Source organism: Vespa velutina, chromosome 8, assembly GCF_912470025.1.
Source record: "Vespa velutina chromosome 8, iVesVel2.1, whole genome shotgun sequence".
Taxonomy (NCBI): domain Eukaryota; kingdom Metazoa; phylum Arthropoda; class Insecta; order Hymenoptera; family Vespidae; genus Vespa; species Vespa velutina.
In genome coordinates, this window is record NC_062195.1 from 490627 (window position 1) to 505909 (window position 15283).

At 38.3% G+C, this 15283-nt stretch overlaps 1 protein-coding gene across 12 annotated transcripts in view; it reads left to right on the forward strand.

The window, feature by feature from the left end:
• The first annotated feature begins 7594 nt into the window (after nt 1-7594).
• LOC124951036 (cGMP-gated cation channel alpha-1) overlaps nt 7595-15283 on the forward strand; it is a 54002-nt gene continuing 46313 nt past the window's right edge. For 3 of the 12 annotated variants that reach the window (XM_047498747.1, XM_047498748.1, XM_047498749.1), the window contains exon 1: nt 7596-8971. The gene's annotated coding sequence lies outside the window, so the exon portion shown is untranslated. Of the gene's footprint in view, nt 8972-9387; nt 9763-12395; nt 14552-15283 lie in introns of those variants that run through there. The other 9 variants (XM_047498743.1, XM_047498742.1, XM_047498738.1 and 6 more) reach the window with 7 other exon arrangements.

Here is a 15283-nt window from a genome sequence, read left to right on the forward strand (position 1 = left end):
CTTCGGAGGTACACTTACTTGGTTACTTCTCACTTATGACATTTTGAAAATTGAAAGCTGGCTTTATCGTGGCCGCATTCAAGCTAATAATAGATTTTCGAACGTCGTTCTTACATACCAACGAGAGCGACGCGACGCTAAAGGTTGCCAGGCGCATATATACATTTAGAGGCGTACACGAGTTAGATGTATTTTTAGGAGGATCCTAAGACTGTCAGGGAACGAGGGGGTGAGGGAGTGCGAGAGAGAGAAAGACTCAGAAGAGCGATCGGAGGAGAGTGGGAACGGAGCGAGAACGAGCGAGAAAGGAAGACGTTATCGGAACGGCTAGTAGCGCGAGACCACAGTGGCTAACATTGATTTTCATGGAGGTTGGGGTTCTCGAAGGCCACATCCAGAATGGAAGCTGCGGCCTTCGATTCTCTCTCCATTCACTACCCTTGCTATTTTCATTCTTACCCTTCTCAAGTCGGTTATTTCTTTTCTCGAACTTTAACTCGCAAACGCAAAAGTTCGTACCTAATAGTTTCGATTAAAAACTAATAAGGGAGGACCTATGCCTTCGGATATTTGTCTATTTGGGATACTGTCAAATCCTTCGCAACTAATTGCGATATTAAAAAACGCGCCGAAATCATTGCTCCGTCTCGCGGTCCATTTATCCTCGATATTACTCTTAGCGTTTCGCGATATTTTAGAATGGCTCGCTCGTTCTCGTTACCGTTATTAAAGCTCTACCAATTTCCCTATATTATTCGTATGCTAATCATTTGTAAATCGTTACTCGTTCGACATTTTATTATCCGGCGTTCGCTCTCGGCCCTATGTTCGTTCGTTTTTACATTATTAATCGCACAAAGTGGAAATCAATTGAGGATTATTCACTTTGGACAAAATTTTCTCGGTAAACGCGTACAGACATGCAAAATATATATGAAGGGAAAAACAAATGAAGATCGATCGATCGACCGATCGACCGATCGACCGATCGATCGATCGGTCGATCGATCGAAAGACGAAGTCTTCGTTGGTTCTCCCTAATTTTCCTTTTGTAATTCGGGAACAGAGGCAGCAGCCGGACGTTTTAATGAAGTTTGCTTAGGTATTTATCGACAAAAGGTACGCGAAGCCGAAGCTGTTGGGTACTTTCGGTTCGTTCGTTTTTAAGTAACGGAAATCGTCCAACGAAAGTACTAAAGTGGTATTAATCTTTGTCGGTGCTCACTGAAACTCTTCTCTCTCTCTCTCTCTCTCTTTCTTTTTTCTTTTTTTTTTATTCTATAAGTTCCCTCTTTCTTTCTATATATCTTTTTCGCGCGCGCGCGCGCGCGCGAGCTCATGGCCCTTTAATTATTCCTTTCGCCGCTAGCTATGAGCTTTTTAAACTACGCCTCGTTACTCTCGACGAACTATCTCTTCCTTTTCGTAGTGCGTTACCCTCGTTACCTTAGTCCCTTTCGTCGAGCATCATTTAACTATTTCAAGTCGAATACGAATATCAACGGTAAAGATGGTTAGAGCGTATAGACCAAGATCCAATAACTACCGTCTGTTCGGTCTTTGACTAAAAGAGTATCGAATCGAATCATCGGAGTCACGCTAATAAATTTACTGCGTGCTATACGAAGTAGAAATTATAGGAGATTAAACGAAGATCCAGACGTGATTTTGTCCAGTAAAGTAACGTTATCGTCGAAGTTTTTATATTCTTCTCGAAAAGATTCAACTCGTATTAACACGCTTCCGTTAACATTGGAAAAATAATTCTATCCTAGAGTAATAGGAAATTACAGGTGGTAGTAGATATATATATATATATATGTATATATATATTTATACACACGGTCGAACCACAAGGGATATCTATAGGCTGCAAAAGCTATTTAGATTTTGTCGAACGAAACCGCACTGTCGCATACCGCGCTGATCTCGCCGCTCGTATTCCCGACCATTTGCGTTCAGGCCAAGCATTAACTTAGGAATTAATTCTCTCTCTCTCTCTCTCTCTCTCTCTTTCTCTCTTTAGCGAGCTCACTATCGAACGCCACCGAGACACGAATTATCCTTTCGTTGGAATTTTAGTCCTTCCCACTTCAGTGGGAATTTTCCAAACATTTCTACGTAACGAAGAGAGTTATATTTCGAGTTTGAGCCATTGGGAAAACTCTCGACGAGACTTCTCTTTCGTCGATATGTTCGCACGAAAGATTTAGATCTAAAGTTAATTTGTTAAATGAAACGAATTACTTGATGATTACAACACGCGTTATAAAGTTGATGAAATGGATTGACTTTATCGTTATCGTGAAAAAGACGGAGATTCGCGTCTGTTTGGGACAGTTGAATGCGCTATGCAGGTCGTTTAAAAGATACAAGGTTAGCGCTAATTTGACTACGTAAACGTATCAACGCGTAAATCATGTAGCGCGCAAGAAATGTAGCGTAAAAGTGTTCCGTACACGTGCCTCTATTATTTTACTTTTCCCTTATAGAAATATTTGTATTTCTTTATGATTACGTAAGATTTTATAAGCGGAGGATTTCTCCGAGAGAGATTGCCGATCTTCCCTATTAATCAATAATGATCTTTTTGTCTTTCTTTTTTCCTCTCTCGTTTCTCATCGTAATTATCGTGCTTATATATAAAACTCGCGTGCTCGCAATACTTTGAAACTTTTAGGTTAATCGAACCCTCGAACGAGCAACATTCATTGGGTTATCGAGAGCAAATTTGTAATTCAAATCGTTTCTGTCTCTCGTCGTTCTCCGCGTAACGTATGATCTCGATGATACACCATACGGTCCGACCGGTGCGACATTACTTTCGCGTATATCACCTGCAAAATTCTGAACGAGCGTACATATATACTCGTAATATCGATGTTAATACGAAAAATATCGTATACGCATATCGTACAAAAAATATAACCCTATGTACTTTGTTTTCCCTTACGTTACAAATACAACGAATAATTTGTTCGATATGATAAAGCGATCTCATTATCGTTATTGGCATTGATCCGTATAAAACGATTGTATAAATTGTTAGCTTGTAATAAAAGTGTCGCTTACGTAGAAGAAAATCTCTTTGACAATGTTCTCGCTAAGAATTACGCTCTACTTAACCGAATTAAAAGAAACTTTATCTTTGTTACGTTGGTGGCACCGTGATTCTTTTCAATGAACAAGAGAGATTACCTTTTCGGATAAAGAAACGCTTCGAAAATACAGAATATCGTATAATTTCATTCGACGTTGCAATAAAAATTGAATCGAATCGTTGTACTAGAAATAATTACTTGGTCGATATCTTTGTTTGAAAAATATTATTTTTTTCTCGCGAAAAAATCGTATTATCGTTGATCGAAATAAAGTAAATAAGTATTGCAACTCGATCAACGATAAACGCTTAAAAATAATTGGAATATAGAAGAGTTAGCTATATTTCGTTTTATAAGCTCGTGACATCGTGAGCTCTTCGATCTCAGATCGTTTCGTTGGTAACGATGAACGGTAATTGGTTTGTCGGAAGGACGTTGATCTAGACACGAACCGTAAAACTTTTATCCGTGGAATCTCTTATCTTTCATTCATTTGTAGAAGGGATAGGAGGAAGATATCAGAAAGATCTCGGAATTGATACTCTTGTTAAGAGAAGCAACCGTTCGTTTATTCCTTCTATCGAATCCTTAGGATCGTTACAAGAAAAGGAACATTATGAAGAAACGTTAAATTTAATACAACAACGGTGATACGATTCGACGTAGGAGAATACGAAGGATGCGTTTGAACAAATAGGAAAAGGTATATTTATTTTCATTGATGAAGGCGTCGCGAAAACTCGGAAACTTTTTACTCCATTTTTCTACTGTTTTCAGTATAAACGGATCGTCCTTCTTTTTTCCTTCTTTTCTCGGAAAACAAACGGCGTTACGAACCTTCTATTCTTTTCTAATTTAAAACCTTAGTAAACATAATTCCAAAGGCACGTTCTCTCTCTTTCATGGACGCATATTTTAATCCTTTTTCTACGATTCGAATCTCTAGAGTTATTTTAAAAAGACTCTGTCATTAGTTTTCCGATAGGTTATTTTCTTATTCATTGGTATGAAAAATTTGAAAGCATTCGTGGAAGCAGAAAAGCACTTTTATTATAACCTACTGAGTTTTACTATCTTACAATCGGAGTTGCTGATATATATGTGTGTGTGTGTGTGTGTGTGTGTGTGTGTGTGTGTGTGTGTGTGTGTGTGTAGACGTATTTCCATGTATGTAACCTCAGAATGCGTGCATATTTCAACGCTGAATCTCGTTGCGTACCTTTGACAAAGTAAGAATATGTAAGGTTTCCTATTTCTTTTCGACCTACCTTTTCTTTTGCTTTCGCATTACGTTCTTCGATTTTTCAATTATTTTTCTATTTATATATCGCGAAAGAAATGAATGTACATTTTAATTGGTTCGAGTTAAAGAGAGCTTTTTCTTTTCTTCCGATTCTTTTTCTTTTATCGAAGTAATAGACACAACGGAATAACAAAAGCATTCCACTAATATAGCTCTCCTTCAGTCGAGCAATAAAAGGTGACGCGTCCAGAGACCAGCTTTTCTTTTTCTCAAAAGGAAAATTGGTTGAAAATTGCGTCATCCCTTTCTACAAAATCCACCTGGATCAGTTGTGTCCATCAAGAGAAACAAACGAGAAAGGGAAAGAGAGAGAGAGAGAGAGAGAATGTGAAGCACCGTGAGAAAAAAGGCTATTCCGTAATTCCAATTACTGGAACATCGTGAAAATAATTACGAGTGCGCCGTGCCTTGAACAACTTTGAAAACACTATGGTGAAAATCAACGATTACGGGAAATGGAAAAGTAACGAAAAAAGATTAGAAAAAAGATAGTGCATAGATAAATTGCGATTAGATAATGAGAATAATGTTTATCATATGAGTTATATTTTATAAACGATCATCGAATTTCTTCCGAGGCAAGCTATAATAGCTAATAAGAGTTTTATTGTCAAGATAGACAATTATATACGATGGATTCGATTAATTAAATTAATTCGATGAAAAGCTAAAGAATTTGCGAGGTATCGGTATTAAACAACGAAATTGAATATTTTTTTTCTACGTTGGTATTGGTTCTCTAACATTGCGTAATATATATATATATATATATATATATATATATATATATATATATATTTATATATTTTACGTTCTCCTTTATTTTATCGAGACGCACACTTTGATATGGAAATAAGGAAATTGAGAATTCGAGAGGAAAATATTGAAGAGCTAACTTTTCAGGCTACGAGTTTTGACATTTTTTAATATTATATAGTATCATTATTCCCGGGGGAAAGAAACGTATTTCTGTTTATCTTTTATCGTAATAATTGGTTTCTATATCTCAGACACACAGAGGGGGAGAGAGAGAGAGAGAGAAAGAGACAAAAAGTTAAGCCGAAAGAATAGTGAAGAATAACGATATTGGTTGTATTGGATACCGAGAATCGGAGTACGGTATCGTCGTAGAATACGCCGGATGGTATTTCAATGAAGCTATTACGAGAATCGTCCATATAACAGAGATGGTAAGCTAGAGTAAATAGAGATAGAATCTTTGCAATTCGTTATTTATTATGCTCCTTTAATATAGTTCCACGATTAAAAATATTTCTAACGTTTTGGCCGTTCTCCCTTTTCCTTCCATTTGTTTCTTTCCTTTTAAATCTGTCGCGACAGGACTATTATGGTCTATTACTCACGACTTTCGTCCAACAAAATCTATGTTAGATCGATTGATTCAAGTTCGTTGAACTGTATACAGGAAGTCTTGTCTCAGAAATTCCGACTATTTGCTTTGAAGATCGTAAAGCGATAAAGCGTGACACGAGGTACCACCGAAACCTTGATTAATCATCGTCTAAATCGTTATCTGAAAAGAGTTGGAAATATAAGGAGTATATATATATATATATATATATACACACATATATACTTATGTACTTATTTGAATGGTATATAGCTGACTCAAGATAGATACCAACGATCAATGTAAGAAGGGAAGCGTTACTTTGAAACGACAGAAACGAGGGATGGGTCTCTCTCGATGGGCGGGTAGTCGCCAAGGATTATCGATGCGATGGTCACGGTAAAAGTTTCTCCTAACTACTCCTAACGCCTCCTGATGGATAGCCTTGAGAGAGAGAGAGAGAGAGAGAGAGAGAGAGAGCTTTTAAACGCGTCTATACAAAGAAGACAGTGTTGCGCGCGTGGCTATGGAAAACAGATAATATCTACTTTCGTTGCCAAGCAAGAAATAATTTCAAGCACGTATTTGCGATAAACTGACGGATTACGACAAGTTCGAATTAAAAAGAAAAGAGAATCGCAATTTGAGCATATTTTACGATAGTAAGTAGGTATATCCTATAGACGCATTGGGCATTGGTTCGAAATCGAAATAATGAGTTTGGCATATTAACTATAGTATATAAAGATCAAGAAGATATATTTTTATTGATATCTTTTTCGAGACCATATGGCGTAAATGGAAAAGTATTGTAAATCGTAAAATACCAATATAAATCGTAATCATAAGAAAAGGAAAAGCGTTCGATGCGTCGTTTGAAATCTGTCGGATGAAACGTATGTATTTGGAATTCGTTAGGATAGTTTATAAAGAGAAAATGAAGGTATAAATAGGTGCATTAGTAAACGTTTCGCGATCGTAGGACGTTGCTTCGCATCTCGCAGTTCGACGAACGAAAAGTAACGATCGTTACGGACGAATCCGATGGCATCGACCCCGCGGCAAGGGAATATACAGAGGAGAACATTTCTAACGACACTTTCATACTCGAGTCAGCTTCTATTCCCACGATTCCCTCGATAGAAGTTATCTCATGAATATTTTATAAGGCCGTACGACCGATACAAGGATCCCTCGATTAGCTATGCATCGTCCGTGCATCATCTCAACGATTTCTCCGTTCGCGAGATGTTTTCGCATTTTTCGACTTTAACGTTCATTAAAAGGTTTGCAACTACGACAGTTGGTACGTTAGCACGTTTATCTATGCTCTTGGATAGGTATATGTCGTTAAAAAGATTTAAAAAACGTTTAGAACAATTTTTTGCGCCGATCTTTCGCGTTTGATATTTCTAGCACATGCGCGGGAGCGCATTAACCACGTTACGACTTTTAATTTCGTATGTACCTAAGTGCTTAACAATTTTCGTCAAAGAGAACCAGCTGGAGTGTAAACGAATCGTCGGTAAAACGAAATATCGTACTTTGCGGAATAATTGGATAATAATTATCTCTTCTATTAGCTCGGCCAAACGTTACCTTCTTTTTCATCTTGTTTGTTCGTCCGGTTCCATTGATATCACGCGCCATTACTCTCATTAAACTCAATGTTTGACAATGATGATGCAGCGACAAAAGCGAGCATTATTTCACGGTGGTCGCGTAAAAAAATAAAAAAAGAAAAAAAACATCTACAAGCAATAAGTAATATCGTTAAATGTTTTGAAGAGAAATGAAGGAACCTGAAAGAAGATTCGGATAGTCGATCCTATTTTTCGCTATTACAATGGATGCAATGTTTTTACGAGGATTGCGTCCGTTTTCGAGATAGTGCACCTTGACGCAGCTTTTGCTCTCTTCTCGTCGTTTATAACGAACGCGGTAGTTCGACGAGCGCGATCTACCCTCGGGCTCGCTCTGCGCGCCACGCGCGCTCCCTCTCGTCGTCAAGCGGCTGTTTCGTGCGGATTGCTCCTGCGCTCTGGGATGCTGCGAGATTAGCAGCCCCGCAGCCCACCCGCAACCGCCCCCCACGTCGAAGGACGACGCGAGAACAGCAGTGAGAGCCAGGCCGCCGCCATAGCCGCTCCCCGGGCAACGAAGGAGGAGAAACCGTCGAATTTTCTCTCTTTTTTCTCTGTCTGTCTGTCTGTCTGTCTGTCTATCTATCTATCTATCTATCTATCTATCTATCTATCTATCTATCTATCTATCTATCTATCTATCTATCTATCTATCTATCTATCTATCTGTCCATCTATCTGTCTTTCCGTCTATCTGTCCGTCTTCTTTCTCTCATTTACTTTTTCTGTCTTTCTCACTCCTTCCAATCTCTCACGTCAAACAGCTCACCGCTCGCTCGTTCGCTCGGTTGCTTTCATTTCTCTTCCTCTTCCTCTCTTGTTCACTCTTACTCTGTGTTCCTCTTTTTCTTTTTCTCTCTTTCTCTCTCTCTCTCTCTCTCTTTCTCTCTCTCTCTCTCTTTTATCCCTTCGGTCGTGCGTGCGTGCAGTGCGTGCACGTTCCTTGCTCGTATTTGCGCGTATCGTTTAACGTGTCATCAATCGTACCGATCACGCTCCATTTATGATACGCATTTTTACTATTGCAAAAGGATTTTCTATAGGAGCAATATAAAGGAAAAAGAAAAAGAGAGAGAAGGGCGAGAGAGAGAGAGAGAGAGAGAAGGAGAGAGAGAGAGGGAGAGAGGAGTAGAGAGAGAGAGAGAGAGAGAGAGAGAGAGAGAGAGGGCTGGCTAGTGCGTCAAAGTGTATTCTGCGAAAATGTGATCCGGAACAAAGACGTGGTGCGAGGAGCTTACGTGTCGACTAGGTGAAGTGTCGAAAGGAAGAGTAACGCCGCGCGCGAGATGGTGCGCGATAAACTCATACGTCGTACATATCCCGTCGATGCGACGAAAACTTGTTAGATATATACGACAATCAATTCATGGATTTTCCTGCTCGAATAAATGTTCGGAAGAAGTAAACGAGCGAGCGAGCGAATGAACGAACGAACGAACGAACGAACGAAAGAAGAGGACGTGGAGCTCGGACACGTGTCGAATACCACGAGCCAAGCAACCCCCTATCGAAAGATAAGGGAATCGAGATTAACGGCTGGGCTGAGGGTTGACACGGCGATCGGTGATGCTTGGTACATCTATCTACGTTTACGATACTTTCTTTTTTTTTTCTTTTCTTTTTTTTTTTCTTTTCAGGTCAAAACGCGAAAAGGAAGCGCGCTACGCGCAAAAACTTTTTCTTTTATTCTTTTTCAAACCAACTAGCGACTTTGTCGATTTTCTCCCTCTCTTTTTCTCTAACCTGTCGGTAAAGTACTCGCTAGGCTTTTCACGTGAAGGAGTGGAAAGTTCGGCCCTCTTTAAGGAGGCGTTCCCGAGTTACTTACGAAGAAGACATCCGAGCTTGCGTGCCCCGAGCTACAAAATATTTACCACGTCCGATCGATGAACCAAGTGGGAGAGAGAGAGAGAGAGAGAGAGAGAGAGAGAGAGAAAATGTAAATTTGAATTATAGTTGCGCGCGTACTTCAAAGATCCTTTTTGCTAGTAATCAGCCTCTTCCAGTGGAAGAAACAAGATACGAAGGGAACTATACGTGTCATCGCGATTAAGCTTGAATAGCTTAAGAGGAACGATCGATGTCTTATCGTTTCTCGACGCTCGAACGCGTGCCTACGATCGACGTATAAAGAAAAAAGAAGAACTAACATTCGAGTTTTCTCTTTGAGCAACATAGGGACGCATGGAACCACCGTCAATTGCAGTCTTTCATCTCTTTCATGATCCTTTAAAAACGGCTATATAATAAAGTGCGCGATGTCTTTTGTTAAAGTAACCGAGCGTATCGCGTTTCGAGAATCGGGCGCCGATTTTTCAGGCACCCGTGTCGTCGACTCGTTGACGCGTTTCGAAAGGAGCGTAGGTACGTATATAGCGCGCCAATAGAACCTTCACACATACCAATCTATCTTAGTATCTATGTAATACGTGCATAAACGAGCACGTGTGTGCCACACTTCAAAGCGCTCGTTACGTCCTATCCATCCGTTAGATGCCACTCGAGTTATTCATCCCCTCTACACATATTTTATATTCCTATCTTTTCGATAACGATATACATATTTACGAATCAATCCTATAAATAAAATCCATGCTTCGACGATACCTATTAATTATTCGTAAGAAAGAAAAAGTGATGCACCATGTAAATTAATATACCACGGAAAAGAACGGCTAGATGGTGAAAGAGAGAGAGAGAGAGAGAGAAAGAGAGAGAGAGAGACAGAGAATGAGAAGGGGAGAAAGAGAAAGAGAGAGAGAGAGAGAGAAGCCGCTTGGGTCCGGAAATCCGATTAAATGCATTCGGGATGTCGAAAGTCGGTCGCATTAAAACGATCACACTCAACATCATTGAAGACGTCCTTCCGTACTGAAGCATCTTTGGCGCGAGCTCTTTAAACGCTCTCGCGTTAATAAATTCACTAAAGAATATAAATAGATTTGAGTACATTCATGATATATTTATAGCGAATACGAATAAAAAAGAAACTTAAAAAAAAAAGAAGAAAGGAAAAAGAAAAACAAGACGAGTATCACGATGACATTTCCCATGGTCTAACCGAGCATACTTTTTTGTATTTTTTCTTTTTTTTTTTTTTTACGAGAAACCATATAGATATCGATATATGTAAAACGAGTATTACGATAATAAACGATAAAAAAATTTAATCGAATAAGATATCAAATATAAACTTATTAACATTAATCCTATTTTAAATTCGATTTGGTTAAGTTAAAAAGTCATTCGTATAAAAGAAAGGGAAACGAATTTGGAAGGGAGCGATAAGAATCGCTCTCTTTTACCGAATAGGATGTTCGAATATGTTACCCGTTATCAGATCGTGCAAAGTATTAAATATCGTTTAACATTTGCCAACCGATATATCGCCGTTCGTCTCGATTTTTATTTTATATTTTTATCGAGTCGGAAAAATTATTTCTTCATCGACTTGCGAGTATTATAGTTTCTTCTTAGCCGATCAAGCGTAAAGATTTTAATTTAGCGTGAATTAAAAGAGAAAAAGTTTTACGCGGAAAGAATTGCAATCATTTAAGAAACGATGCCGCAAGATTCGAAAAGAAAGTTGGTCGTCGGGAATTTCTATTTTCTTTTTCTTTTCTTTGGGAAAGCGAGATGGGGGGGGGGGAAGGAGGTAGGAAGGAGAAGCGGGCAGCGAGGGAAATTAAAAATCTCTTCCGTTAAGCAATTTAACCGATTAGCCGTGAAATGCGATAGTCTTTTCTATTTTCGTAGATAGCTGAAAGGAATAATTAAGGAGTGCTAGACGGGGTTTGATTAAGTGGATGAGTGCTCTCTAGGGTTGCGTCTAATAGAAGCGAGCTTTGAGAAGGACGGGAAAGGAAGGATTTTCGTTCTTTGGTGTATAAACCGAAAGGGGAAAAGACTATTCATCTTTGCGTCGTTTAGGTAACCCTAATGAAGCGAAACTAAAGATCACACTTGATCGGCAAACGTTAAGATCCTTCGTCGAAGCCTAAAAACAAAGACAAAAATTATCATTGAACTTTGTCTGTGTATATGTGCGCGAAAGAGAGAGAGAGAGAGAGAGAGAGAGAGAGAGAAAGAGGAAGGCAACAGAGAAGAAAATAATTTGACTTTCTTCGGTAGCTCAAAGAAAAACTCATAGTTATTATTAACTCGGCGATGAAAGGTTTAATTAAAAGTAGTACAATCATATATTTTTCTTTTTCCTATATCGTCTTTTAGCTGCGGTACCAACTCAACGCCATGAAAAATCACAGTAGGTATATAACGCTATAAATTGAATTTATAAAATTTTATAGGCCGAAATCTGTGCGGGCAGATTCTTGACCCACCTTATACTCCATTTCGTTGGATGTCTTCATACGAATAGATATTGACAGATTTTAGCTGTGAAATTTCCTATTGACAATCTCCGTAAAAGAGATATTGCTATGCAAGATGAAAGAGAAAGAGACAGGGATGAAAGTAAGAAAGGGGTAAGGCGCGACTCTCGTTCGGTGTCACACTGAAGTTCCGACCCCGATTATTCGATCCAATTTGCAAACTAAATATTCCTCGGAATTGTCGAGTGTTGAAGCGGTCCATGATGACTCCTTTATCTCTTAACATCTTCTTTATTAAGGATTTCGACACGTCTCTCCCTCTCTCTTTTCCTTTCTTTATATTCATCTTTTAATTTCTGTGCATTTATTAAGCCGGTCGATTTAATCGACGTTTTTCTCCCTTCGTTCAAAAGAAAAAAAAAAAAAACAACAAAGTTTTGTCTTTCTTCGATCTTTTTTCTTTTCAAACGATCGCTTTTTTGTCTCCTTTGAAACAAGCAATCTTAATTTATTCTCAGCCTTTTAAAATCATTTTTATCGTCGACATCATCCACTCGTAAAAAAGTTATATATATAAATATATAAATATATATATATATATATATATATATATATATATATATATTCATTCGAAAAGGGTATAGAGGGAAAGCGGAAAGTAGGGGGATTGGGATGCGACCTTAGTGGCTTCACTGGGTCATTGGCACGAACGTTGGCTGACGTTGAACGTACTCGGGCGACTCGCGTGACTTCCGGTGCTTAAGCGTCTAGCAATTGACCCTTCGCACCCCGATGTCGCGTCCTCCGCGTACATAACATCGTTGCGCAACGATGCTTTTTCCTATCCTTTTGTTTTCTTTTCTTCTTTTTTTCTCCATCAAATAGCAATAACATCGCAATTTCTACATCATTGCGTTTTATTTCATTATTACGGTATCATTATATGTATATATTATTACATACGTAATATCTAGGTATACGTGATTTAATGAGTTCATTTTCAAGAGTCAATCTTCATAATTGAAAATCGGAAAATCGACGTACTGCATTAAGTCGACTCGAGCATTCGTCCTTACCAATTTAATGATCGTTGTTACCAAACGGTTTAATTCCGACTTCGTGATCATTACGGTCGTTCGAATCGTTGCATACTCATTTCTTTTAAGAAAATCCTCTTGGTAGCTATGAATTTTCTTTTCCTCTCTTTTCTTTTTTTTTTTTTTTCTTATTGTACATTTTACATACGATGTCAAAAGTTCTTAAATCGTTGCAGGTTTGAAAGCACGCGACAACCGTCTTTCCGTATATCGTATTTCAGCTACCTATATTTATCGTAATCCACGTTTCTTCCTCGGTATACTTACGCTAGAAACACTAAACTTAGTAACAACGGAACGTAGGAAAAACATTGAATTTCAAAGATACTCGACTTCGTACAGAACTTTCTTCTATGAATTCTTATTTCGATTTGCATGAATGTTTAGAAATATCGTATTTTCGGAAAGAATAGAAGAGGAAAGTATCGAGTGATCGAAGAAAAGAAAAAAAGATTTAGATTTTATTTGACAACTTTTTTTTCAACTTTACAGACATCTACGTACTTAAGTAAATGCATACCTAGTTCCATTAACTTCGATCGTGCTTTTTTTTTTTTTTTTTGTTATATTCTTTTCCTAATCATCTTATCCGTAGCCTTTTTCAAGTTAGGTCATATAATTCGTTTAGAAGTCGCAAGCGCCAAAATAGCAACGATCTCACGCACCTACGAGTTAAGCGCGAGCGATGGAAAACTTTAATCACTTTTATGATTAAAGTAATGCCGCAACATTTTCCATCTCTTTGTACTACGTCATATCCTTTTAAATGTCTCTTCCGTAAGAATTTTTCATATCCAACGTTTTAACTATTAAGGCCTACAAATAATATTTTTTAATCGGCAAAGTAAACATTAACAAATGTGATAAGAAAAAAAAAAAAAAAAAAAAAAAAGAAAAGAAAGAAAAAAGAAAGAAAAATGATAAATATCGAATAATCCGTTTTATCTGTAGGACATTTTGTAGGGTAAAAAGTATAACGGTATTAGGCGATAAAGCGTTCCCTGAAAAATAAAATTACCTGAAAGGATAAAGCTCGGTAGTAAGATGGTTCTTGAAGAATTCCAAGGAGAAAAGACGATAAGAGCGTGCAAGCGCGGAATTCCAGGAAGATCAAGGTGTTTTCACGACGAGAGCTTTCTCCTTATTCAATTTCGGCATTAACTTACGTATCCATGTATGTGGTAGCGAGTAGAAATTCCGCAAGATGTCGAGACTTCATCCTGATTAAATTCTCTGATTTATTATCGGCACTATGAATCTTGGAATCGCGAGAGAGTGCAATCATTTGCATAATGGAACTGTATCCCGTAAAAGAATGCTAATTCGACCGAACGAGAATATAGATTTTTTTTTTGTCTTAATATGAATTATATCTTAATGAGAACTTTAGATATGGAAAATATTTTTTCCTTTCAAAATGCGACGATTTTTCTTCGATCGACCTAGAGAAGAAATCGAAAGCGTGTACGTAGCGCGAATTTGGCCAATATTGTTTGAAATTTCGAGTTTAGGCGTTATCTCTCTCGATGTATCTTTCGAACGAGGCGCCGGCGAAAGCGTCGATTCTATGCGTAGAAAGGAGTGAGTTAGAGAGAGAGAGAGAGAGAGAGAGCGCGTATGTGTGTGTTTGTAAGTGTGATAGAGAGAGAGAGAGAGAGAGAGAGAGAAGGACGACGTCCTCGTTGCCATGGCGACTCCCGACGAGTTCCGGACAATCCTGGAAAGGTCCGCGAGCGCTGCTAAATGCCCTAAATAATACAACTTCGTCGTCGACTTGCTCCTTCTGGCGCCTCCGTTTTAACCTTTTCCCTACTATTTTTGGATTATCCTTGACGACCTTTATCCCTCCTCCTCAGATCCTCCTTCCAGCGATTTGAACTACCCTACAAATATCTTATATGAAACATTTTGCGTGATAATAAAGAAAGTATGTAAGAAACTCGAGTGGTCTTAGAGGAAATGTATTTGAAAGGCGAGAAGTATTGGGTCCTTCTTTTTTATTTTTCTCTCTCTCTCTCTCTCTCTCTCTCTCTCTCTCTCTTCCTCTCGATATTTTTGAAATGCAGGTAAATACTTTAGGAATTCGTAAAGGAACGTCAAAGAGCTTTGGCGCGATTCATTGGATCCGAAATGCGATCGCATTACGATCGTATTGGAAGCTTTACTTGCGCGTTAATCCGTTAAAATTAGGTTGAAGTAGCACAGTCACTTACAACGTTATCCGCATATTCTGTGATCCTCTCGAAGAGGCTTTGCGCGAACTAAAATGGTCAACGATCGGTCACTCTTTCTCTCTCTCCCTCTCTGTACGATTTATTTTGAATAAATTTCGATGTCGATCTCTATAAGCCATGATGAAAAAAAAAAAAAAAAAAAAAAAAAAAAAAAAAAAAAAAAGAGAGAAAAAAAAATATACAGCGTCCAAAGCCCTCGTGTAGGGCGAACGGAGCGTAATAA